Here is a 24,057-nt window from a genome sequence, read left to right on the forward strand (position 1 = left end):
GAAAATACATCGGTCATAGATTTTTAAAAGTCATCATTTATTGCCAGTTGCCATAAAGTACTGTTTTCAATGTTTCCCTACCAAACTTACACACATGGACACAGGTCATGTGCTATAGAGTGTGGTAATAGTATTGTATTTTAGGTTTGTAACGCGAGCTGTTTGTCTGGCAATACAGTGTATACTGTTTTCCCATTCTAAATCTAGAAGGCTGAGAAGTTGAGTCTATCGATTCAAAATTAAATGTGAATCTACAGGACTCCCCCAGGTTTTTGCAGCCACATACGCAGCACTGGAATACCCAGCTTGCTTGTTCCATTGTATTTCCTCCCAAAGAGGAGCTTTAAAGGGACATTTCTTTGGCTGCTGAATGCCCTGTATTTTCTCTCTTCACTAATCATGCATACTGTGCGATGTAGAGTTTGAACTGCTAAGCATAGTGTGATTCGCTTTCTATTGCAAAAAAAAAGGCAGGACTGTTGCACTTCACATCAAAATCAGCAAGTTTGTAACTGCTGGGACTTTTAATGATTGATGAGAGCTTTGGCATAGTTTCTGTTTGGAAAAGAGGTCTTTGAACTGGTGGATGAAATACGAAGAGGACTTACATAATGGGCCCATCTCCCCTAATCTCCTCACCAAAGAATACACAAGGAAGAAAAACAAGGAGTCCCTTGTAACCCTTGCAGTGACGAACGCCTCGTTTAATGTATTCAGTTACTTATTAGTAGACCAGTATAAATCGAGCACAACAGTGTGCAAAGTCAGCAGGAGGTCTGAATCCTGATGTTATTTTTCCCACCGCTGAATAAATGATCCCAACCACCAGCTTCAGAAGCTCATCCTCATTAGTATGTATGAAATGAGTGGAATAAGCACTGGGAGATTTATATTGTTCTGTATTCAATTTAATTAATAAGCGACAGTGACAATTTCTGGAGAAAATAGGCAGTGTCCATAGATTCCTATGCACCTTTCATTGTTATTAGTGATAGAAATCTATCACAGCATGGCAACATTAAAAAGTGCCCTCATCATCTTCTAATCCCACTGACATTCATTAACTAGACATTTTAGCAACCTGCATATTATAATCTGCCACCATCATTAAGGTCACTGTAGAGTTTTCATTATAAACCCCCTACTTACAAGGTTTTATAACTGCTGGAAAATTTAAGGATAACCAAGGAGTACTTTTGCAGAAGTCATGTCTATTTTTAAATTCTGGACAGGCCAAAACAAAAAAGAACAACACAAAAGCCATCTAAAACAAAACAAAACAACAACAACAAAAAGGAAAAAACGAACAAAACATTTATCTGTTGGTGTCAGACACTGCTCTGAGAGCAAACAGTACAGGTAAAGTCACTGTGAATCCAGTTCCCAAGAGGCAGGAATGGGATATTCATTTCATTAGCATGAAGTAGATTGTGGGAAAAGGTGGCTTGTATATGTCTCATCTGACATACACAAAGACCATGCCAAAATCTGCATTTGGACTTGAAAATCAGTGTCTCACCACACTGAGGTCAGCTAGAGTTTTGCCACTGACTTCAGTGATATCAAGAACTGAACTAGACTTTCCAGTTTAATGCCTGGTTTATTTTATTTATTTTATTTTACAGTTATGTTCTTCTTAATTTTCTGTTTTCACAGAGTTGGTAGGCATGGTTACAAACTGGTTAGTTATGGATTTTGCATCTCCAGTGATGTTTTGTCCCATGAAAATCACTGACAAAATTCCCAAAGACTTCTCTAAGGCCACTTCTTTACCCCAAGCACTTTAGCCCACATCAAACATAACTCATTTATAAATCTACTTTGGTTTTTATTTAACTGAACACCCAAATTAAAGATTTCAATAGAATACAGGTCCAAGCAAAAACTTAATACTTTTAAATCAAGTTTTATTTGTGTCTTTGACATAGTATGTAAGTAGATATTAAAATGCACATATGTTTTCTGCTGATTTTCTGTGAACACCAATGCATATTCCACACAGGGCTGAATGTACAATCCAAGCAACATCCACAGGAAGTCCCTGCCAAAAGTGAAGAATAACGTTGTCTTCAGGACAGACCAAATAAAGAATATTGCTATAAATGATACCTCAAGCAATAATACATGAATTTATTTTTCAGCTAGTGGGAGTTCCATCACTGATGGCACATAAATGAGGATGCCTGTGGTTTATTTCATGCAAGCTGATGTTTTCATCCACATTTCTTCTTTATACATAGTCTTGCCACTTCTGCACTTATGAGATATCCTTCTTATCTACTAAACTTCCACGCATGATACAGTATGTTTGGTATGATGGTTTAAGGAAAGAACAGTTGTTTGACTCAGAAATCAAGTATGTATCTCCAAGCAATGGAAACCCTTCTTTCATGGTGAGTCAAAAAGGCTCATCCTAGCAGTCAGTTTCTGCATGGTTTCTTGCCCTTTCTGTTGGATCAGTGACAAATCCTCCAAACATGTTTCACTCACTTTCTCTCAATTTTGCTGCACTAGTATCAGGTGCAGTGGAGTGACTGAAACTCACTTTAGCCAAGGCTGGAATGTCTAGTCTGTGATTTACCTGGGACAGTCACACTGGGAAGCAGGGGCTAGCTAACGATTGCCAGGAAATGAGCAAACACAGGAAGTCTCCACTCCCCTTCCCTCATTCCCTGGTAATAGCACAGGCTTCATTAGCAAATGCTGTTCAGCTCTAATGATCACTAGGAAATCACTCCAGACTACAACCAGCACAGTGGGAGGGAGGGGTTGTACCTGGCAGTAATACTGTTATCATCATCGTCCTCAGATGGGCCAGAAGCTATCACCTCTGCACACAGTAAGAAACATCTAACTCCACAGCTACCTGTACCAGCTTCAGTGCATCTTCTTATGGCGTAAAACACTTTTAAATACAGATACCATTGGCAGAGTATAGACAGTTATCTGGAAAAATCTAGAGTAATGAACTTGTGTTTCCAGCATTATTACTTTTCCCAGTCTAATGTAATACAGGGAAAAGAGAAAAGAGAGCCCTTTCTATGGCAGTTAATTGAACTAGAGCTAGAAACACCATGCTGTCAGTTGATCTCTTAGGAAACAGACAAGCAGACAAAGGAAAATAACCATTTCAGCTCTTTTTCCTGAATAAAATCTTTGCTAGATAAAGTATACTCAGAAATCACTGAAAAAAACCCATCAACTCCCCACTGCCAGTCTCCCACCATAACCCGTAAAAGCCACACTGTGCTACAAACTGATGGCTCATCCCACGTCCTCCCTTGGAGGGGAGTAATTTCCTGCTCTTCTACATGATCTATCAGGGACATTAACTCACCCTGGTGAGGACAGGTGCACGGGGAGGATGGGAGAGGTGTGTTTCCACTTGCCTTCTGTTTTCGCCAGGCTCACAGGTGTGAGCCAAGAGGAGCCGAACTCCCACCAGCCCACCCACAGATGATGACCGCTGGTCACCCCAGTGCCTTTCTGAACTGATCCATCATCCGACCTGTGTCGCAGAGCACTGTTATTTCCTGGCTATCCTGTGTCACTTTTTCCACATGGAATCAGGTCCAAATAGCTCATCAGGCTGTGTGGGGAGGTAACTGACACTGATGAAAACTGCTTTGCCAAAAGCAGGACACACTCTTTTCTTCCCAAATACTTTGTCATGTCTTTCAACACATTTTCAGTCACTCATCTGTATCTTAGCAGGCCATAATGTGTTTGACATTAATTTCTCTTTTAGTATGTAAAAATATTCATATTGTTTAAAAGCAAGTGTAAACCTAGAGCAACTAAGCCTCTCATTTCTTGTTGTTTTGATTCAGTAATCTCACAGGATCAAAGGATAAAATCTGACTAAAAGATCATTTTCCATCAGCTGCTCATTTGTCAAGGTTTAACCAATCCCATTTTTCCTACATTGCTTTGCTATATCTCGCTAATCTTTCACTTCACATAGACACTATTTGTTTCCTCTCTCTTTGGTCCTCTTTCTACCTTTCTCCTTTCTCCATCACTTCTCTCTGGTTTCCCTCTCTCTCCACCACTGCACACTCTGCTTCATAAATTTTCCCAGGTGGAGTCTTCTCCTCATCTCTTCCATTTTGCCCTGGCTGCAATTTTCCCCTCTGTTCTTCTCCGTCCTTTTTTTCTGTCTGTCAGTTGCAGACCCTCTTTTCTTCCCATTGTCATCAATTTGAAGGTTAAAAAAAAAAAAATTTCAGCTGGATGAGATTTAATGTTATGAATTAAAGTGTGTGTGTTGAAGAGGAGGATGGAATAAAGCCTCTTTATTTCAGATACTGAAACCATTAAAGGTTTCTCTTTGGTAATACTGTATTGCCTGGCAATTCCACTTACTGAGTGTTCCTAAGGGCTCAGTTCATCTGAAGGGACACTGAAAGCAATAATTTTGACTTATTAAACTAACCACTTCTTATTATTTAAAATTGGATTTGCTCTCAGTTTGATGCTGTAATTGTATTTAAAACATTTTTATTATAATATTGACTTCTTTCAGTGCTGTCTTTTCAATTATGATAATTTTACACTTAGTTCCCCCATCTAGATCTGAAATGTTCATTCTTTTTTGGGAGCCACTGCAATGGTTCACTTTGGACCGTATTTATCCACTGCAAGAACACAGACAAAGCCAAAATAAATCTCTTTTCTCACTGTTTTCCTTAAGCTCTTGATCAAGCCCCTGATTTTATGGAGTCCCGATAAGAACAGAGGATTTACCCCAACAAAACTGTATGAATATGACTTAACATTCCAACCAAAACATATTTTGCATGTTTTCAGAGTCTCTCTACACATCTTCGCGTGCTGTCCAAACAACTCAGTACTTAGTGTCTGAGGAGTTAGTGTCAGTTAGCAGCTGAGAGATGCATTTTATTCCATTCAGTTCTTCATTGTACTCAAAAAGGATGCAACATCTAAGTACAATGCTGGAAAAGCTGAAGGGGGTGGAATTTCTGAAGTAGTGAACTAAAAATGTAGAGCACAATACTTGGAACTAAACCACCATGAAGTAACTGAGGAGCATACTGTCTCTTCCCATAATAAAACTGATGGGAAAGAAACCCTGAAAACTCTCTTCAGATGATCTCTCTACAGTTTCTGACTAATTTTTTCTCTCAGAGTCTCTAACTAGAAGAGACTAATGTGAGATCATCGACATCCAATGTGTGAAGTAAGTAAGCTCTCCTTTATGGAAAATCCAACAGAGTTCATTTGCAAATAATTTTTCTAGTGACTTAAACAACTACCTATAGAATACAACAGGTCAGTTATATAACTATTGTGGAGCTCTAATTCTAACTGGCTAGTTAAAAATTACCATACACTCCCTTCCTGGTGAAATTTTATGAAACAGATCACCAGCAAGTGGAATCGATATGAATGCACTAAAATTAACAAGATTAAGTTAATTTACACTGGAGGAGGATCTGGCCCATGTGTGTTTAGAGTAATCTGCTAATGAATCTCTGCAAATTTATGTTGGTTTTAACAACTGTTAAATTCTCCATCACTTTCCCACATTGATCTTCCATGCTCTGTTGTTTTGTTTTTTCAACAGGGAACCACTCCCTTCACCATATGGTCCAGCCACTATCCAGAGTATTCTCTGCTTATTTCACCATCATCTAACACTCTCCCCTTCCAGGAACTAGATGACACAGTGACATGTGAATGTTGCTCACAGCGCAACATGAATTTCTGCTGATTTTTCTGGCACAGTACAGCAGGGGCTGACCAGGGCAGCCTCCTGCATAAAACATCTGCTCCGCAGCCTTGTTTGCCTTCCAAAATCCTCCGTAGTTGTAAAGACCAATCTGCACAGAATTGGCACAGAGAGACTCCCTTTGGGTTCACAGGCAGAGGCAAACCCTTCAGTAGAGTCCCTGGTATTTCTAGTTAGCATTTTGAACTATTTTCCTGAATTTTGAATACTTTGGATGCCCCTGCTGAGCACACCCCATGCCAGCCTACAGTCATCTGGGTATCCATTTGGAAGATGTCTGAAGAAAGAGATTAAGAAAAGCAAATCCATATATGCCATCTAGCAACCTAAAAATGTGGCATTTCTAGTAAGGTCCTTAGTTACAGAAAGAATTTTTCAGGGATTCACCAACCGTTAAAAATCACATCCATAGAGGAAACTCATGGCCCACCTGTTCTTAATCTAATCTCATTTTACATGTTTACAGTGGTCTGTAAAATGTCTAGCGCTCATAATTTTAAACTATGAGCCTGACTCTGAAGGAGTTAATTGGGCAAAAGACCCATTGCCATTTTATGTTAAGAGACCAAGAACTGGGTCTGTGTTGTTTTTTATGAGTCGTCTTTCCTTTAGCTGCAGCATGCCCAAGAACAGCTATGTGCTGATTATAAACCTGCCCACTTTCAACCATATTTTCAGAGTACAGCTGAGTTTGGTAAATTCCTCTGAAGTGATTAAAAGAAAGCTCTTATTTTTCTCTGTGTAGGAGTAATTACTTTGCCAGGCACCCAGTAATGTTGTCTTGACAAAGATCATATTTACGGTTTGATGAACTTTCACTATTGCTGTAATATTAAAGAAATCAACACTTCTTTCGATTAAGATGCCCCTGCACTCAACATTTGGTTTTTATTTGTGGTGAGATATATCCCTACAGTTAAAGGCATCTCCTCTGATGCCAGAACAGGAGAGGGGAAAAACGAGTTACAACCCCTCCCTAAGATTACAGGTTTCAAGTGCCTCCTGGACATCAAGACCATCTCATACCCTCCTTGGGGCAAAACTCCCTAGTGTTTCTCAGACAGCTGTCAAAATCCTCAGTTCTGCCACTCTTGTGTGTTGTTTCTTGTCAATGTAAAATTCTGCTGCACTTTGAACCTTTGAAATAGAGGCAAGAATGAACTGAACTGAATCTAACAATAACAACTGATACAGAAATTGGGGAACATTGCATAGGTAATGCTGATGTGGGAAGGTAATGAATGAGGATGTGTTCAACAAGGTGCCATTGCATCCCTGCAGTACCCCAGATCCTCAGAACTGTATCTAATGGGATGCTGCTCCTACATCATATGGCTCTGGGAAGTTGGTAGAGTAGAAAATATGTTTGTATACAGTGGGGGGCTCAGCACGCCAGTTGACATGGAACTTCACACAACCCAACTGAAAGTCAGCTGCTGCCACTGAAGGAGACCCAAGTGTCCCACAAACTTCAAGTCAACATTATTTCATACGTCATTAGGAAGGAGGGGGTAGAGGAAACGTTTTCATACAAACTCGAGTAAAATCTTTGGTAGAGACCTGCTCTGAAGAGGGGTTGGAGTTTGACAACTTTTCTATAGCTTGTGTGACTTGTCCAGATAAGGCTTTTAAAATGCACAGCTCCATGAAGACCTCACCAAGAATTCCTGACTGGAAAACCCACTGCACTTTACCTTTGCAGCTGCCAAAATGCAGCCAGTGAAAAAATATCACTTTTCCCATCAATAAGGGTAATAATTCCCTTCCCCAAGACAGTGTGAGTAGCCCACAAGTTGTTAACTAGTCTAAGCAAAATAAATAAGGTTGTGTCTCTGTTTTCAGAAAATCTGACAGCATGGAGAATTGAGATTGATATCAAAGTTCCATGGAAATAGCCTAAAAGACTTGGTGAGAGAGAAAAGATGAGGACAATAGTTTACTGGATTGGGTACAGAGAGAGAAAGGGAACAGGGAGTCAGGTAAAAGAAAAAAGGGGAGTTTATTAAGCCATGAAGACATCTGATTTTTCAGATCAATTCTAGTAAGCTAAGAGCAGAAGGAGCAGTAAGGGAGCTGACTTTCATTTTGGCAGGCAACTAAATGAAAAAGGGCTACAATGTGAGATTTAAGTGAAGAAATTAGACAGCGCAGGCTTGGAAATTAAAGACAGGGAAAGAAAATGGATGAATGGAAAACACTTTTCCGAAAGAGACTGAATATAAATCTTCCAGCAACTGATGTCTTAGCTAGTACTAATGTCTGGAAAATAGGATTTTTTAGTGCTTACGGTTTCTTGCAGAACTTCCATAACATAAAAATCTGGTCTGTATTTTTCAAAACCCTAAATATAGGAAAGTGCTCTCTGTCAGAGACCCTTTTTTGATTAATGAAGAAATGCAACTATAAAATAAACCAGTATTGCAGAAATATTTGTGAAGTATCTGAAGCACACAGTAAGGGCCCAATCTAGATCTGATTACAGTTCAAACCCACAAGAAAGTCAGTGGAAGTTTAGAACATCTCAAAATGAATGTAGTGATTGAGCATAATATAATGATTGAACGTCAGCCTTGGGTATTGTTGAATGGGTATTTCCGGCAAATCCTGACTGCATTCAGTCTCTGTTCTCGTTGCCTGACAGGGGGAGAAGAAGCATGAGATGATCAGGGGCCTCTTTGTGGAAATGGGGTTGCGGGTCTTGGCAAATCAAGGTACATTCAACTGGTTTACCCCCCTGACACACGCTTGGGTACCCAGAAATTATTTGTACCAGTTCAGTTTCTCTAATTGCTTTCAGATCTAGGGTACGTTTGTTTCACTAAAATTTATCTGTCCCCAGCAATTATTCTATTCGGTGCAGAATTCGCTTCTGGTTTAGATTTTCTGGGAAAGAAATAAAATATATATTGAGTCTCAGTTCCTTTGGTTAGAAAATTATCCTAAGTATACATTCAGTTTAAAGTGTCTGAAAGAAGAAACTTTTCCTTGATACAGATGAATGTTTTTCCTTGTAATCTAACAGCTAGAAATTGAATGAATGTGTGTGTAATTTTAGATCCCAAATCAAATACTGAACAAAAACCAATTTCTCAGAGTCCTTTCATTATCTGAAAATATAAGGCAGAAAACCAGCTGTCATAAACAAGTAATTATTTTAATTTTAATGGCAAACTTCGTGGCCTGACAGCAAATCCCTTAGCTGCAGTCTGTCCTTTCACTTATCTGGTTTGAAAAAAAGTATAAATCATGTTAAAGCAATTGCAAATGTAAATGAATCGTCTAGAAACTAGATACCTTCGGACTGAAATAACTAGAGGCTCTCCTGCAGCGTTACCCTGGCGAGATCTAGAGGGTGGAAATTACTGCTAAAACTCTTGAGGGATTGCATGCCGCCGCCGAAGAAACGTGCACGCGGATTTTCAGCTCACCGACTCTGGGCTATTTTGTCGGGTTTATATCGCAGTCCGCTCCCGCAGCTCGTCCGTCAGAGCCCCGGTGCTCCGAGAGGTCAGCGGGGCGCGGGGGGCCGGACCCAGGGGCGGGCGGGTCGTGAGCAGCGGCTGAGCGCCGCCCGACCCCGGCGTGGGCTGCGAGCCCGGCGGCCCGGCACCACCTGCTCCCGGGGCCGCGGCGGCGGGGCGGGGGGAGAGCGCGGGAGCCGGAGCGGGCGGGTGGGGAGCGGTCCCCGGCACGGCCCCCTCATCGCCCCGCCGCGCCGGGGCCGGGCCGGGGGATTACCGCCGCCGGCGGCGGCGAGGGGCCTCAGCGCGGGGCCGGGGAGAAGGGGATTAATGAATTAGCGCCGCTCGCTCCTGCTCCTGGCTGGATCGGCTCCGAGACGGGGATTAGCGCAGCGAGCGACCACCGAGGAAGGATTCGGGCGGAGGAAAGGGGGCAGGAAAGGCAAGGGGGCAGCCGAGACCTGCGCCGGCCGCCAGCTGCGGCCCCAGTCCCGCTTCCCCGGGGACACGGGGGATGCGGCCCGGCCCCGCGCCCTCTGCCAGGCGGCAGCATGCGCGGGGCTCCGCAGCGGCCCCTGCTGCCGCGCCCGCAGGACGCGGAGGAGCCGCGCATCCCCCTGGGGAGCCGCGGCCGGCTGCCCGGCACCGTGTCCCCGCCGCGGGCGGCCCGGGCTGCTCTGGCCGCTTGTGGGCGTCTCCGCACTACCGGCTTCGCGCCCCCCGCCGCCCCCCTGCGCCCCGCGGGCGCGGAACGACCGCGATGGTTGGAGTCAGCGACAGCTCCAGGGGGCCGGGCAGGGGCCGGGCGGCCCCCTCTCTTTGCACCTGCTCGACATAAGACCGGTAACACTCAGCACCGGCCCCGCACCAGCGAGAAGGTGTCGCCGGCACCCAGCACGGGAACGAGGAGCCGCCCGCACCGATGGGCGGCAGGTCGCGGTTGTTGCCGCCGGCCCCGCCCCGCGCCCGACGCCGCCGAGGCCCCGCCCCGCGCCCGCCAGCACCGCCCCCTCGGAGGCACCGCCCGGCGGGGTGGGGTGGGGTGGGGCGGGGCGCGCCCGCCCGCCCGCCGCGGTCCAGTCCCGGGCTTTGTCTCCGCCTCCGCCGGCGGAGCCGCCTCCAGGGGCAGGGAGGCGGGCGCCGAGGGGAGGCAGGGCAGCGGCAGCAGCGGCAGGCAGCGGGAGAGAGCGGCTACCCCGTCCTCGCCGCGCACAGTTCAATGCCCGGCAGCCCGGGGCGAGGAGCGACTGCGTCTTCCTGCCGCGGCACGGCGAGTGCCTCCAGCCTAGGAGTTTTCCTGAAGCAGCCGTCCCACCGGGAGCGCTTCTGGTAGAGAGGGAGCAGGAAGAGACCCCGCAATGACTTACCTCCCGAGGCGCGACTGAAGGGGACTTACTGGAGTGGAACCGTAGTGGAATTTGGGTCTGGAGAGGAGTTGCTAACGCTTTTTTTTTTTCCTTATTCTTCTCCCTGTTCCCTCCCCTCTTTTCGCCCATCATTGGAGATGAACAAATTGCATTTGCAATTCAGAAAGTAGAAATATTAAATATTCTATCCCCCGGGAAGCACACATGTAGTAATGACAAAGGATTGCAAAGGAGAGAGTGGCTCCAGTTTCCCAGAGAGATCCCCTTAAATGGATTACTAAATGGGACACTACATCAGCTAGTTCTGTCCTCTAGCTGCCTAGATACATGCACCGAAAAGGTACAGTACTCCCCCGTCCGTATACCTACTGATGTTTTGGGGTTGCTCGAAAAGAAAGGCTCCCGGGGCGCCCCGGCAGGCTCGGGAGGAGCGAGGGTGGTGTGTGGTTTAAGGCCGGCTGCTGCTTTCTTTCTCGACGGCGTTTGCAGCGCCTAGGGAGGAGAAGAGCCGCCTGCAAGTGCACACGCTGTGCTTGCTCTTGCCACTTTCCAGGCATGTCGTGGCTTCGCCTTTCTTTTCTAATTCTTTTTCTTATCTCCCCCAACCGCTTAACGTGTTACCCTTCCTCCCTGGCCTTTGGCACGGCTTGCATGTGCGGTGTTCGGGCTCCTCTCCGCCTCCCCAGCCGCGGGCGCTGCTCGCAGCGGGCTGTCGGCGGGGGGGTCGCGCCCGCCGGGGCGCCGCGAGACGCCGGGGCCGGGACCACCGCCCGCTCACCCCGGGGCCGCTGGGCATCGTGTGGGGCTTGGGGGGGGGAGGGGGGGCGGGGGTGTCTTTGTTACAGGGACAATGTGGGCGCTCTGTGCACAGGCGTAATCCCGCGGTCTCCGCTCTCCCATGCGGGGTAGTTGGGCTGCGGTTGATTTATTTTACTTTTATTTATTTATTTATTTATTTTTTCCCCGAGGCTGAGGTTGCGTTTTGCGGGAAGGGGCCGGGAACCGAGGAAACTTCTTCCGCGGCGCAGCTCCCGGCGCTGCCGCGGGCTTTGTTCGCGATCGTGGGCTGGGGCCGCGGGCTCCCCTCCCCGCCTGCTTCCCGCGGACGGCAGCCGCCTTCCCCTCCGCTCCGGCCGCGGAGAAGGGCGGCTGCCGGCTACCCTCCCGCAGCCCCGGGAAGAAGGGTGGCTCTTGGGCAGGGCTGTTCCCCGCCCCTTTCTGCCAGACGCCGTCAGCCTCTCTCCCGCGGGCCGGTAGCTCTTCCCGCCGCTTCTCCCCGGCCGCTGAGCGCAGGCAGGTGGGCTGACCCCGGTGCCGAGCCCAGGGAGAGCGGATCCCTCGGGGCGGCCTGGCAGGCCGGGAGCATCGCAGGGCAGCCCAGCTCCTCTCCCTCCGCCCGTGCCCTCGCACTGCCGCTCCTTCAGCCCGTCTCCTTCCTCCGGCCCCGGGGGAGCCGGGCGAAACGGCGGAAAAGAGAAAGTTTTTGTAAGGGGGAATAACACGGCCGGCCGGCACAAAGGAGTTCCTGTTCGGCCAGCGCTCCCAGAGGGGCTGCGAGCTGGCGGGGAGGCCGGACGGGGGCCGGGAGCTGGGCGCCTTCATGCCGCTGGTGCTGAGGAGGGGAGTGTATGCTGCTGAGGGGAAAGGATGCTGAGGAGCGGAGTATTTCCCCCTATACACACACACACACCCGTCCCCGTGTATGCACGGGCAGGGAAGGCTCCTAGCTGAGGGCAAGGTGTGTTAGGAGCCGTAGCATGAGCGGGAGCCCGCACGCTCCCCGGGCTCTGCTCCTGCCGGCGGGGAGCTGGGGACTCAGAGCCGAGGTGCGGGAAGGTGGGGGAGCGACGGCTCGGGCAGACCCTGGGACCGGCTGAGGGTCAGCACCACCCCGCGCTCCGCCGCCGGGGAGGGCGATGAAAAGTTTGGGTCTCCTTCACCACGCGTGGAGAAAGTACCTGCGCCTTGCGAGGGCTCGCCTGTTCCACCGCCACTTCCTTCCCTCCCTCCTTCCCGCCCGAGGGATGCGTTTCCCGGGGGTGGCTCCGGCCGGCGTGCGGATGGGGGCTGGCAGGAGAAGCGGGGCTGAGGCTGCAGCCCGGTCAGTCGCAGCAGAGATGCCCTTCTGCCCGCCGCCACCGCCTGTGTCCTGCCGGGCTCTTCCCAGGGTGAGTCGCAAGGCAATAACTGCTGCGTTTTCCTTAGGCAAATGGCTCTTTTTCTAATCTTGACCGCTTGTTCAGAGGGAAATTTGTTTGTTCCTCTCCCGAGCTAATTGCTGCTTTTGAAGTTTGTAAACATGCGCGCTTGTGCCAGCGTCTGTGCAGCGCGGATTTCTAGCTTCTGTAGACAGAAGATTATTTCACTAATAGAACGGTTAAAATAAAGGCGTTAGTCATCTCAGTGATAAAGTGTAAAAGATGCTAATTCCTGACTCCGCAAGGTGAATGCTTGATCATCCAAACGAGCACACACGGCTTGCAGGTGTTGTAAATAACGAAGAGCTAAATGTCCACAACCATTTTGTCACAGGCTGCATGCGATGGCTTATTATTGACATAGATTCTGCTAATTTTTGTTTAGTATCATCCAGCAATGATATTAATTATTAAGCTAACCTCAAAGATAGTAGCTACAGGCAAGATTTCCCACTGTCTTTGCAAAAATTAGTTCTGTGGCAGCTTTTGGTTTGCATTCATTTAATCTAAGTGTCAGCCAGTGAGCCATTCTCATCTAAGTAGTCTTTGCTTGACAGGTAAATCCTTTGACATCAATGTGAGAAAGTCCAGCAGTCAGGCTCTTTTAATGACAGAAGTCATGGAGATTTTGAGGAGCCTGTGGCATTTCTCTCAGAGTAAGATATACGCAGCTGTTATGTTCAGGGCTTCATTTGCCATTTGTTTTCAGACCAGAAAAGCAAAATGATCTTGCTCTGGTTAACTTCTGTTTTTTTGCTGTTTTTTTTTTTTTTTTTAAAGAGACTAATGTAGCATATTGTGAGGAAATTTGGGTCTCCTCCAGCAAACCCCTTTCTTCATAGAATTGCCTCATGTGGTTGAAAACAAATACTAGCTTCAGAAACATTGGGAAGGTTTGTCACTCTTTGAAACGCCTTGGCAACTGTGCTTTTTTTACTGTCCAGGGTATATTTTTATCTAAAAGGAACCATTTTTTAATATGGTAGCTTCTCATAGGGTGTAAGAAAAAGAGAATATATACTGACTCTCGTTAAAGCCAAACAATTTCCTGTGCATAAAAACGTTGATCTCTGTTCTCCACCACACTTCAGTTGAAAAAAATCTCTGGCTTTCATGGTAGTTCAGGAGCAGAATGTCCAGATGAGTTTTCTGTCTGAATGCTAAATGAATTTTAAAATAGTAAGTAATACCATAAAGTATATTTGCAATATTTGCTGTTCATGTAGTAGGAATCAAATGCTTGAAGCATGGGTGAATACTTTCAGGAAAGATGAATTGTGTGGTCACAGATGTTCTATGTATTCTCAGTCTACATTAAAACTGTATATTATTTAACGGCAAAATGAACGTTATCAACTGAACTCATAATACTTGAACTAAAAAATAATTGGGCACTAACATCTATGAGAAACACAGCTAGCTAACATCTCTAGCTACTTGAAGGTGAAAATGACTTATTAGCCGTAGTCCCCTCTTAATATTTGTAAATAGAGGATCACAGTTATTGGAGTTTAAGACTGGAGAAGGAAATAGTTCAGGCTAAGGATGAGGAGTTGCCTTCATTGAATTTTTGAAAAGAAAATAAAAATGAAAAGGAGAGAGATCAAATTAATGACCTGTGATAAATCCAGACTAGAACTGTTTGCATTGAAAAGGAAGTAGGTGATTGTGAACTTGCTTGTGTATGTTTTGTAAAGGGAAGGGGAAATTTGTCATCTTGTTTTGAAGAGCCATACATAAATACACATGAAAGGAGTTCACATGGTTTACAGCAGGGGAGACATAAAATGTTTTAGGATTAAATTGACCTGAGCTAATACATGCCTCCCATCCAACTTGTTTGCAAGAACACATTGTTATACTACTCAAATAAATGTTTTGTGTATAGTACCTGATTCCCATACACTATAGCAGAGTGCTGAAAACAAACTGGGTAAATTCTGGAAAATAACATTCATCTTTATTAGATGCAGCATATACTAGAGAGAAGTTGAACCAAACTAAACCAGAAGTTTTGACTATCCTAATTTGATACAGATGTTGCAGTATTTTACCTCCTACCATTAATTTATCGAGGAGGTAAATCTTTAGCCCTTATCCTTCCCAGTCTCATTGACCCAAGTAAGCTTTGTTCACCCAGTGAAGCCTTGCTTGCCTGTGCAATTTTCTGACAGTAAAGGCAGTTGCTGAAATATTACTCAAATAGGGACTTTTTTTCATGTTTAGGCCCTAGTCTAAAAATACTGTTTTCTGTTGGGAATCAATACTTGATGAGGACCTGAAGCTATGGCGGTATACATTCGCTTTGGATCGACCTTCAGTGTTAAGTCAGACCTATGGAGCAAGTTATGTCTGACAAATTGTGACAAGCTTTGTCTTGATAGGGCAACAGAAAAATAAGAGTCATAAGCAATGCTTTTTTACTGATGACCATTTGAGCTTTCTGTGCTCATTAATTCTGTGTATTGGGACTATGAGGTGTGAGAGGCATACACAGGGATCGTTTTGGCAGTAAGATACAGTCAGTAGTAGCATGGAGTCCAGCTGCTGATCAACAGCATACAGCAAACATGAACAGTGTTCACAGGCAGAAACAAGCAGCTGCAGGAAACGCTGGGCCTGAGCCTCACACCTCTCTATAGGAATATTTTTATTTTTGGCCTGTCACACCAGTCTCTTGAGTGAGGAACAGCTTAGATGTGCATAGGGTTTGTGAAGGAAGAAGTGGACTTCCCTAGTTCAAGTGCAAACCTGACAGGCCGCAGTTTGCATGTCTTTATTTTCTTTATGTGTTGTCTTATAAGACAACTAAACCATTACCTATGATCGTGGAAATAACTGAATGTTCATGTTTATACAGTGTTAAGGGATCTTTAATTGTCCGTGGTAAACGATGCTTTGGTTTTGGGTCTTGATTGCAACATGACAAGTATGGCAGCACAGCTCCAAGGCACTGCTTTAGGATTTAAAGGGAAGAGTGCCACCTACTGTGTTATAATTATACATATTGCATGTCCTGCATGTCTTCTGGAGTTCTCAAGCTGCTTGTTTGCCTATCCTATTTTAGCAGCTGGAAGATGTGAAAGGATTCAAATTAAATGTGATATGGGAACCAAGGGAGAAAAAAAAGAAGAAAATAAGTATGCACCTACAACATCAGGGTGTTCTGTAAGCCTTAGGAGGAAACACGGGCATTGAGGCATTTGCAGGTTTTGTTGCTTCCAACCTGTAAAGGCTCTAACACTTGATAGCGGAGCCACTGGAAATAGGGAAGGGATGAGAGATCCATGCCTCCCCCCATAAAATAATCATATTCTCATAACAGGGCCACTGGAAATAGGGAGGGGATGAGAGATCCATGCCTCCCCCCATAAAATAATCATATTCTCAGCTTTCATGCACCAGATGAACATAAATGATGCTGCCAGGCTTCTGCCTCTGAAATCTAAAGGTTAGCTCCAGCTATACTTCAATAAAAAAAGGGAGTAGATACCACTTTTTTAAAAAAACAACTTTCAAAAAAGGAAGAGGAAAATGAGAAAAACCAACATGAATTATCCCATAATTTGCTGCAAAACCTCTTGAAGTCTTTCCCAGTATAGAACTGTAGTTAGTTATCAGCCAAAAGGAGGGTGTACTATGCTCTATGTGAATACAGAGTCATTTTTGTATGAAAGGAATTTTTCCCCAAGCCCTAAGTGTTTCTTTAGTGGCTGAAATAGAGATGTAAAATGAAGTAGATAAACCAGCTATTAACAGAACTGCCAGTTGCTGTATCTCTAGAGTGAAGACATATGGTAATTCGCTACATTCAGTGATGACCTTTCCTTTAAAAGTATTGTTAATAATAGGCATTTCTATATAGAGTATTTATACTAGATACTTGAAATTCACATATCATGGACTACCCCCATGCCATTTTTTTCAGGTCTTTTTTAGCTACTGACAAAACTGCTACTGAGGAACTTTCTACAAAAATACAGTTTTACAACATTCGTGCAGTGCTGAAGTTAAAGAGTTTCTGGGGGCAGATGCACAGCATTGCAGCACATTGTGCAATGTGGCAGCATGTGTGTTGTCCTCAGTATGGGAAGCCTCTGACTCCTTCTCCCTCACCCTCCCCAGGAAAAGCCGTGTCTTGACTTCAGGGTTATACCTTTGTGTGATCTGGGCAAAAAAAGCGTTCCTATGCTTTTATGATCTGTGGAGCCAATTGCCTTTAGTGAAAACTTAATGTTTATGAAAGTAGAAAGAAATTAAGAGTATTTTTAGTACGCCCTTTCACCTTAATCTGAGACTATCTGGTGGATAAGGACTATAATACTAGTATTTTTAGTGGAGGTAATAGTAGAAGTTTGATTATGCACTTAAAAAAAAGGTATTCCTAACCCTCATCAATTTTGCAATGAACTGACAGACTCACAGGGCCTTCTAGTAATGAAAATGTGTAGAGTATATAATAGATATGGTTGGGGTTCCAGTTCAGCAGATGGAGAAAGTATTCTCTCATATGAATCGCCAACACAATGGGAAAAACTGTGTCCAAATATATTCCTGACTGTAGCAAACATTATTTCTACTTTCTTATCTCCGTCTGCTCAGCTTCACTCAGATGTTCTATTGAGTATTCCTATGTATGGCTTTGATAGTCAGATGGGAAATTTGCTATGTTGGTTCCTTCACCATTGTTCATGAACTTGTTCATGAACATGTTCATCCATTACTTGCACTCGAGGCAGCTGTTCATTGAAGTGTTAATGAGAATTCGAACAGTTTATAGTTCTATAGTTTGGTGAGTTTTTTTAGCAGAAAAAAACTTGCTGTTTTGTTGATGCCTTTTGAAATCTACTTTTTATTGGTAGATTGAGATGGATTCTATGGTAATTCCTCCTGCATTCCTGAATTATGGCCTGCACTGTCGCTGGGATCTTCATCTATTAATCATGGAAGCTGCTTTCTTATTCTGTTGCCATAGTTTCATTGCCTCAGATAGTGTTGGGGTGCCTTGGGAAAGGCTTGAGAAATACTCGGACTTGCAAGCCTTGCAGTTATTTTGGCAGTAGAAGAGCTCTGAAGGAATAGAGAACAGCATCCAACATTATTTAGAGTTGGATTAAAAGAGGAAACTTCTGGATATGTCTCTCTGGACCTTGTTATGTGAATGTCCAGCTGATATTTACTCCCAAGATTTGCTTTTTGTTTTGTCTTGCTGGTAAAATTGTATACTTCAGAGACTAATGGCTACCTTTATCCATTACAAGACCAAAAAAGGTTTTTCACTAGTTCTGCTGATAAATGGTTGGGTAAATTAGGCATTTAGGATTTCTTAAGCAATCCATGTAATTTGTTTTACGTTCTTTTTTAACCTAACTAAATACAGCATGACATCATGTTTGAGACTGAGTTAATGTTTATTGTTACCTTAAATTTAATAAAATGCCAATAAGTACCCTTTTGATAGCTGCAGAACAGCTTGAATTACAAAGTAGAAAAGGGGAAATTAACTTTTTCAGACAGAACTAGTGCTCTTTCAGCACTGCGTTGACATTGGCAGTAATTTTTTTTAATAATATTTCCATATCTGTTCACAAATTCAACATTAAAACATGCATACTTTCAGAAATGCCTAGCTGTGAGTAGTCAGAAATAGCTTTTTTGACAAATAAGAAAAAAGGTAAAGCAGAAAATAGGTCTAACAGTAAAGTAGCTGGAAGACTGACTTGTCAATGTAGTGCTAAATGTTAATTGGTTTGTCAGTTATGCATAATATAAAGCACAAACATCTTTCACTAAGCAAATCAAGGTCTCCTTTTTCTTTTCCCATTGAGAACAAATTTTCACCACTTCTGTGTGAGCAGGAGTAAATCACATTTTTTTAGCAGATATTTAAATCCCCTTTCTTTTGCACTTTACAAGTGTCTCCAGAATTAAGTGATTTCCCTCCAGTTCTAATAAAGCAATTTTGTTGTTGCACAGATAAGCTTGATATGTATCTTCTGTTCACACACAAAAAAAAGTCTTGAATATTCACATCAAGCAAAGAATCATGTTAAAAGCTGTGTAGTTTAGATTAAAGAGTTCAGTATAATTAGAACTAATCTGGAAAATTAGCCACTTTTTTACTTTCAGATAGCTTTCATTCAAAGATGAGTTTTAAAGCTTCAGCTTCGGACTTTACTACTCAATCTTGTCAATTTTTCAAGTGAGATCAACAGGCAGATTGAGAACATGTGTCTGTTGTTTGTAATCCACCCTCAGGAGTTTTACCAACTGAACAAATGAAGTCCAAAAATTTCACATTAATTTTAAAGATGACAAAGCTTTGTTTGCTGGTAGATGCACAGAAAATCTGCATTTGTAATTTTACACTCTTCCATAGTATGGAAGTTTCTGTTTTATAGTCTGGCTTTTGCATACTCTGTTGTATACGCATATTTTACATGAAATTAATCCCAGCCTTTTTCCTGTTAAACTGACAATGTGCGTGTATCTAGCAGATTGACAGTCTAACAGAACAAAATTATTTGCCCTTGTCATTTTGTAGTTCCTTTTGGAAAGGAGCTGGTGACTGCATAAGAAAATTGTTACAGAAAAAATATCTTGGATCAAAAGCTGTAGAGGTACAAATTCAGTTGTGTTTTTCTTTTCAGAATTTATTGTACTCCATTTAGTGTTTCAGGTTAGGTATAGAATCACTCTGTATAGAAATTAGTTTAAACAGTTCTGTAAGGTACGTTTGTACTTCTTTAACATTAATTAATGATTTTTATTGCTTATTATTTATTTTTTACCTTCAAGAAACAGAGAAGAAAGTGATAAGTGATTGTATAGTCAGTATAGATCCCAGTCTTGTTCCTGGTGAATAATAAAGAAGAATTTCTACCGAACACCTCAGCAACAAGCCCTTACTCCATTTATAGTTCAGTATAGTTCTTTCAGTTTTTTTATGGTTGGTCTTAAAAGTTCTTCTGCATCCCCAAGCAGCTGAATTTTAGCATCAAATGTATTAATCTTATCAAGGAAATAAAATAATAATTTCTGCAAAAGTAACTGTTATATTTGTGTCTTTTTAGCAATATTACGGAGTTTTCTTTGCAAATCTTGTACACCTTGAATAGCATCTTACTGCCAGAATATTCCTGGGAGGCTAAAGCTTGGCTTGGGCTACATGCTCACGAAGGGACATGAGAGAGAGGAAAGTTGTCTCCCCTTCAGCCTCAGAGCTCCCCAGGGCCTGCAGCCAGTCCCCGGGTGTGGGCTGCGTACACCTCTGCCTGCTGGCCCTTCGGAGTGAGCAGATGGCAAGAAGTGATGGGAGGGTGGCCGGAGCTCTGGCCCACACACCTGGGTCTGAGTGGCAAATGCTGCCATTGCAGTCGGCACGGACCAGGAGGATGCTACTGCATCCTGTCTCAAAACACCAGAGCAAGGAAGATGGCATGGGATGCCTTCGTGCCATCTGGAGATGCTTTTCCGCTGCTTGCTCTACACACAGGGTGCAGCCCAGTGTGTGTCATCTGATGGCAAAGTAGAGGTTGAGTCCCACAGGATTAGGTTTCTTGAGTAGTACTTCATGCCATGAGCATGGCTAAATGCAGCCTGGTATTTGTTTGAAAATACCTTTTTTATTACATAGAGAGGATCACAGGGGGTTTAACTGCAATCTTGAACCTCGGGTCGTAGTCTTTACAGCACTGGCTTTCCATCATAGCTCTCCAATGAAAGAAGGGCATCATGCATTAAAAACAACTTTTGAATTTAGTTTTGTGTATGAACAGAATTTGCTACTATGTGTATAAACTTCTAATAGTATTCAACCCTTACCACTTCTGAATAATTTATACTTACTAATTACAAATGCACACCTTTTGGAATTACAACTTACTGATCCTAAGCACATTAATCAGAAATGACCACACTTAAACTGATTTTTTTAAATTTGCTGTAGTCTGTTAAAGGATGGTGATTATAGAACTTACTTGTTGAGAACTGGGTCTATGCGGTAAGACTTTCTTCTGTAGAAATACATTGTGCAGAATTTTTTTTTGTTCTTAGAAAGGAGTTAAAGGGGAGAGTCTTTTCATGTTTCACAAAGAAGTAAGAAGACTATTTTCTAGTGATTCTTTGGGATGCTTTTTTTCTCACCCAGTGATTTCTCACCCAATAATTTCACTCACCCAGTGAAATTATTCTTGAATTTGAATAGGAATTTGTTTTTCTTTAAAAAGAAATTAAGAACTGGATGCTTAAAGAGATGTTGTGGGAAGAGGAAAGATTTTTGCATGAGCCACTATACTTTTTCATTATTATCTGCAAGGTGTTTCCTTTTAATTCTGTTGTAGGGAAGTTCAGCATGTTCAGATACACTGATTAATTCCGTCACGAGACGTGTATATTGTAGGGTGGTGTCGTCTTTTTTGCTTTATCCTGTTCTAAGCGTAAGACCTAGAGATACTGCCAGAACACTTCCTTTCCCAAGATACAAAAAAAAAAAAAAAAGATCCTGTTCTTGTTCAACAGCATATATAGTCCGAAAGGCAATTTAGCCAACCTGGAGCTAATAGCCTGAAGGTGTGAGATGAAGGCTGGTGACTGACTGGCTGACTGTGAGAATAATGCAGTTTTGATTTGTCAGAACGTTTTTCTTAGAGTACTACATACATGTGTTAAAGTATATCAGATAAAAACTTTGAAAACAAAAGACAAAAAAATTTGAAAATAAAAATGTGGGATAGAGTAAGTTCTCTGACAGACTAATTCCTGTAAAGGTGCACCCTTTACATTTTTAACCAATTGTTTTTGTTTGTGTTCATCTGTGTTTGTCATGAGCTCTCTTGTGTAGCTGAAATCCTGGAGGTAATATCATTTGCAAAAAAAAGCCAAATAGCACCCAACTCAAATGGTTTTTTTATGTGAGAGAGGCAATTCAGCCAGGTCCTTTCTGGTAATGTGTTGGTGCAACTAAATGCCAGTGATGTGCTGCAGAAGGGTGGAAAATGTAGACTACTAATGCTGGAGAAGGAGTCTGTAAGAATGCTTGCATTGATTTACCTTGAATAGCAAATCAGTTCTTTAGACTTTTGAATAGCAAATCAGTTCTTTTGACTTTTTTTTTTTTTTTTGCTATAAATGGTCAATAATCTCTTTTAATTTGAAACAGCTGAAAGAATTCATTGTTGTCACAAAGAACTTAAAAGAACTTTTCAAAACCTGGAGCACCTACATACATGCTTACACTACTGTTTTTTTAGAAAGACTAATCCTGACGTCCTCCTTTGTGCCAGGATCCCAAGAAACAAATCTGGATTCCCAGCTGTAAACCTCTTTTCAAACAAGTTGCCTTAGCTTACATGAATATGTCATCAGAACCAGTTACGTTGCTCACATAGATGAGTGCAGAGGAGCTGGGCCGAGGCACAAAAATATGCAAGATCTAACTTTTGATCTGTTAACATCAAACAGAAGTATGAAGGCACAGTTTTGCTGCAGATTGTGTGTCCATATTTATTTCACCAGGCATGGGATTTGTCTAGAAAAGGTAGCCTCTGACTCGTTCATGCTGGTGACATAAACCTTGCTGACTTCAGTAGGAATTGTTAATTACTGAAATTTAAAATTTTTCGAGGGAATTAACTCATGAGCAAATGCATATCAAAACCATCAAGAAGGCATTGTAGTGTAATGGCATCTGTACCTTGAATTGATATTTCAGCTTCAAAGAGTCCACTACTGGAGGTTTTTCAACAGCAAAACAGCAGAGAATGTGTTAGTAGGTGGGCTGGGGTGCTACTTTGAAGTTGCACTGCTACTTCTAGACAACTGTCGTATGACAGCCTGCTCTAACTACCCTCATTTAGAAAACAGGGATGTGTAAGAACGAACACAGCACATTTACTGAAATATATTTATGGAGGGTGGGCCTTGAAAGATTTCAGTGGGTGGAATTTACTGAGAGAGAATCCACTGCATTTTCATTTGATTGCATGTCAAAGCCTGGAAAGAGAGCAAGTAAGTAACTTTCCTTACTGCTACAGCACAGCCTTAGAAATCGCTACAGATTTCAAGAGTAAGACCTTTCACCTTTTGACACAGTTTCTAAATGCAGAAGTACAGCTATAACTAATAGTATACTGTCTAGAGAAACAGAACAAGAGCTTGGTCATGTATTTTTTATGCTGAAAGTGAGAAATGCTTCTCTTTTTAAAGTTCTCCAACAGCAGGTTCAGCTGGGCTATTTACGTTTTGAAAACTCAGGGGAAAACGCACTGTGATTCTTCCTTTGCATGTAGCCTGCCCTCTTGTGTTGCAACATCTCAGTGCAGGCGCTTCAGGCGTCCAGATGCTAACGATGCTGGCGAAAAACATGGAACAAAACCAAGAAATGATGGACACAAGCCATGCTCTTCAAAGGCACTGATTTTGTCTGCGTGTGTGTTGTCTTGCTGTTTGCAGTATAAAAAGCAATACAGTTTTCAGCTTTCTTATACAGAGTTAGCGACATTAGAAAGTGGGTTAGCCAAACTGATGTGCAGAAAAGCTCTATGAGTGAATTCGCAGTGATGGGTAAGGGCCGTAATGCATATGATTAAAGTGAGACATGCTGCCTACACAAGGAATTGCTAACAAGACTCTTTCACAGCTTTCATGTCTCAGCCCTGCTTTTACAGAAAATAAACTCATGTTTAGTTACAGTGGTTGCAGTGTTTTGCTCAGCCCTGCAGGATAGATAAGACAATCAAACTATACAAGTGCAACCAGTTGAACACAAAATAATACAATTTGCACTGGGCAGAAACAGTGGGTATGCATATTAGCAAGTGTCCCAGGTAACATTCACTTGGTCTGTGTTGAGCTCCTGTTCTCTTACTGCTTAGTTCTTCAGTAATTACAGGGAAGGGAGGCTAAAAGCACAGATTAAGTTAAGGCAAATTAGTTGGATATGTGAGAGAGAAGGGAAGATAGATATTCTATGTCCTTTAAACACTATTTTTTTTCCTCTTGTTCAAACAGGAGCATAGAAATTGCTTCAAGCTATTGAATAGTTTCTGGCAGTAGTTCTAGCACTTCCCCTTGCTTGTATGAAGTATATTTTCTGCAGCTCAAAAGAGTATTTAAATACTCTCTTATGTTTAAAGAGCTTCCAGAATTTAGATTTATATAAAGTTTTTGCAAGATGCATAAAAATAGACTGCATCAGCTGTATGATTTTCCAGTGTTTAAGGGAATAAAGAAATAGTAATTCAAGTAACTCTTTATTTTAAAAGTGACTTAGAAATCAG

The 24,057-nt window shown here is 43.0% G+C and overlaps 1 protein-coding gene across 4 annotated transcripts in view; it reads left to right on the forward strand.

The window, feature by feature from the left end:
• The first annotated feature begins 10,367 nt into the window (after positions 1-10,367).
• SEMA6A (semaphorin 6A) overlaps positions 10,368-24,057 on the forward strand; it is a 115,412-nt gene continuing 101,722 nt past the window's right edge. For all 4 annotated transcript variants that reach the window (XM_074812453.1, XM_074812454.1, XM_074812455.1 and 1 more), the window contains exon 1: positions 10,368-10,920. The gene's annotated coding sequence lies outside the window, so the exon portion shown is untranslated. The remainder of the gene's footprint in view (positions 10,921-24,057) is intronic.

Source organism: Strix aluco, chromosome Z (genome assembly GCF_031877795.1).
Source record: "Strix aluco isolate bStrAlu1 chromosome Z, bStrAlu1.hap1, whole genome shotgun sequence".
NCBI classification, from domain to species: domain Eukaryota; kingdom Metazoa; phylum Chordata; class Aves; order Strigiformes; family Strigidae; genus Strix; species Strix aluco.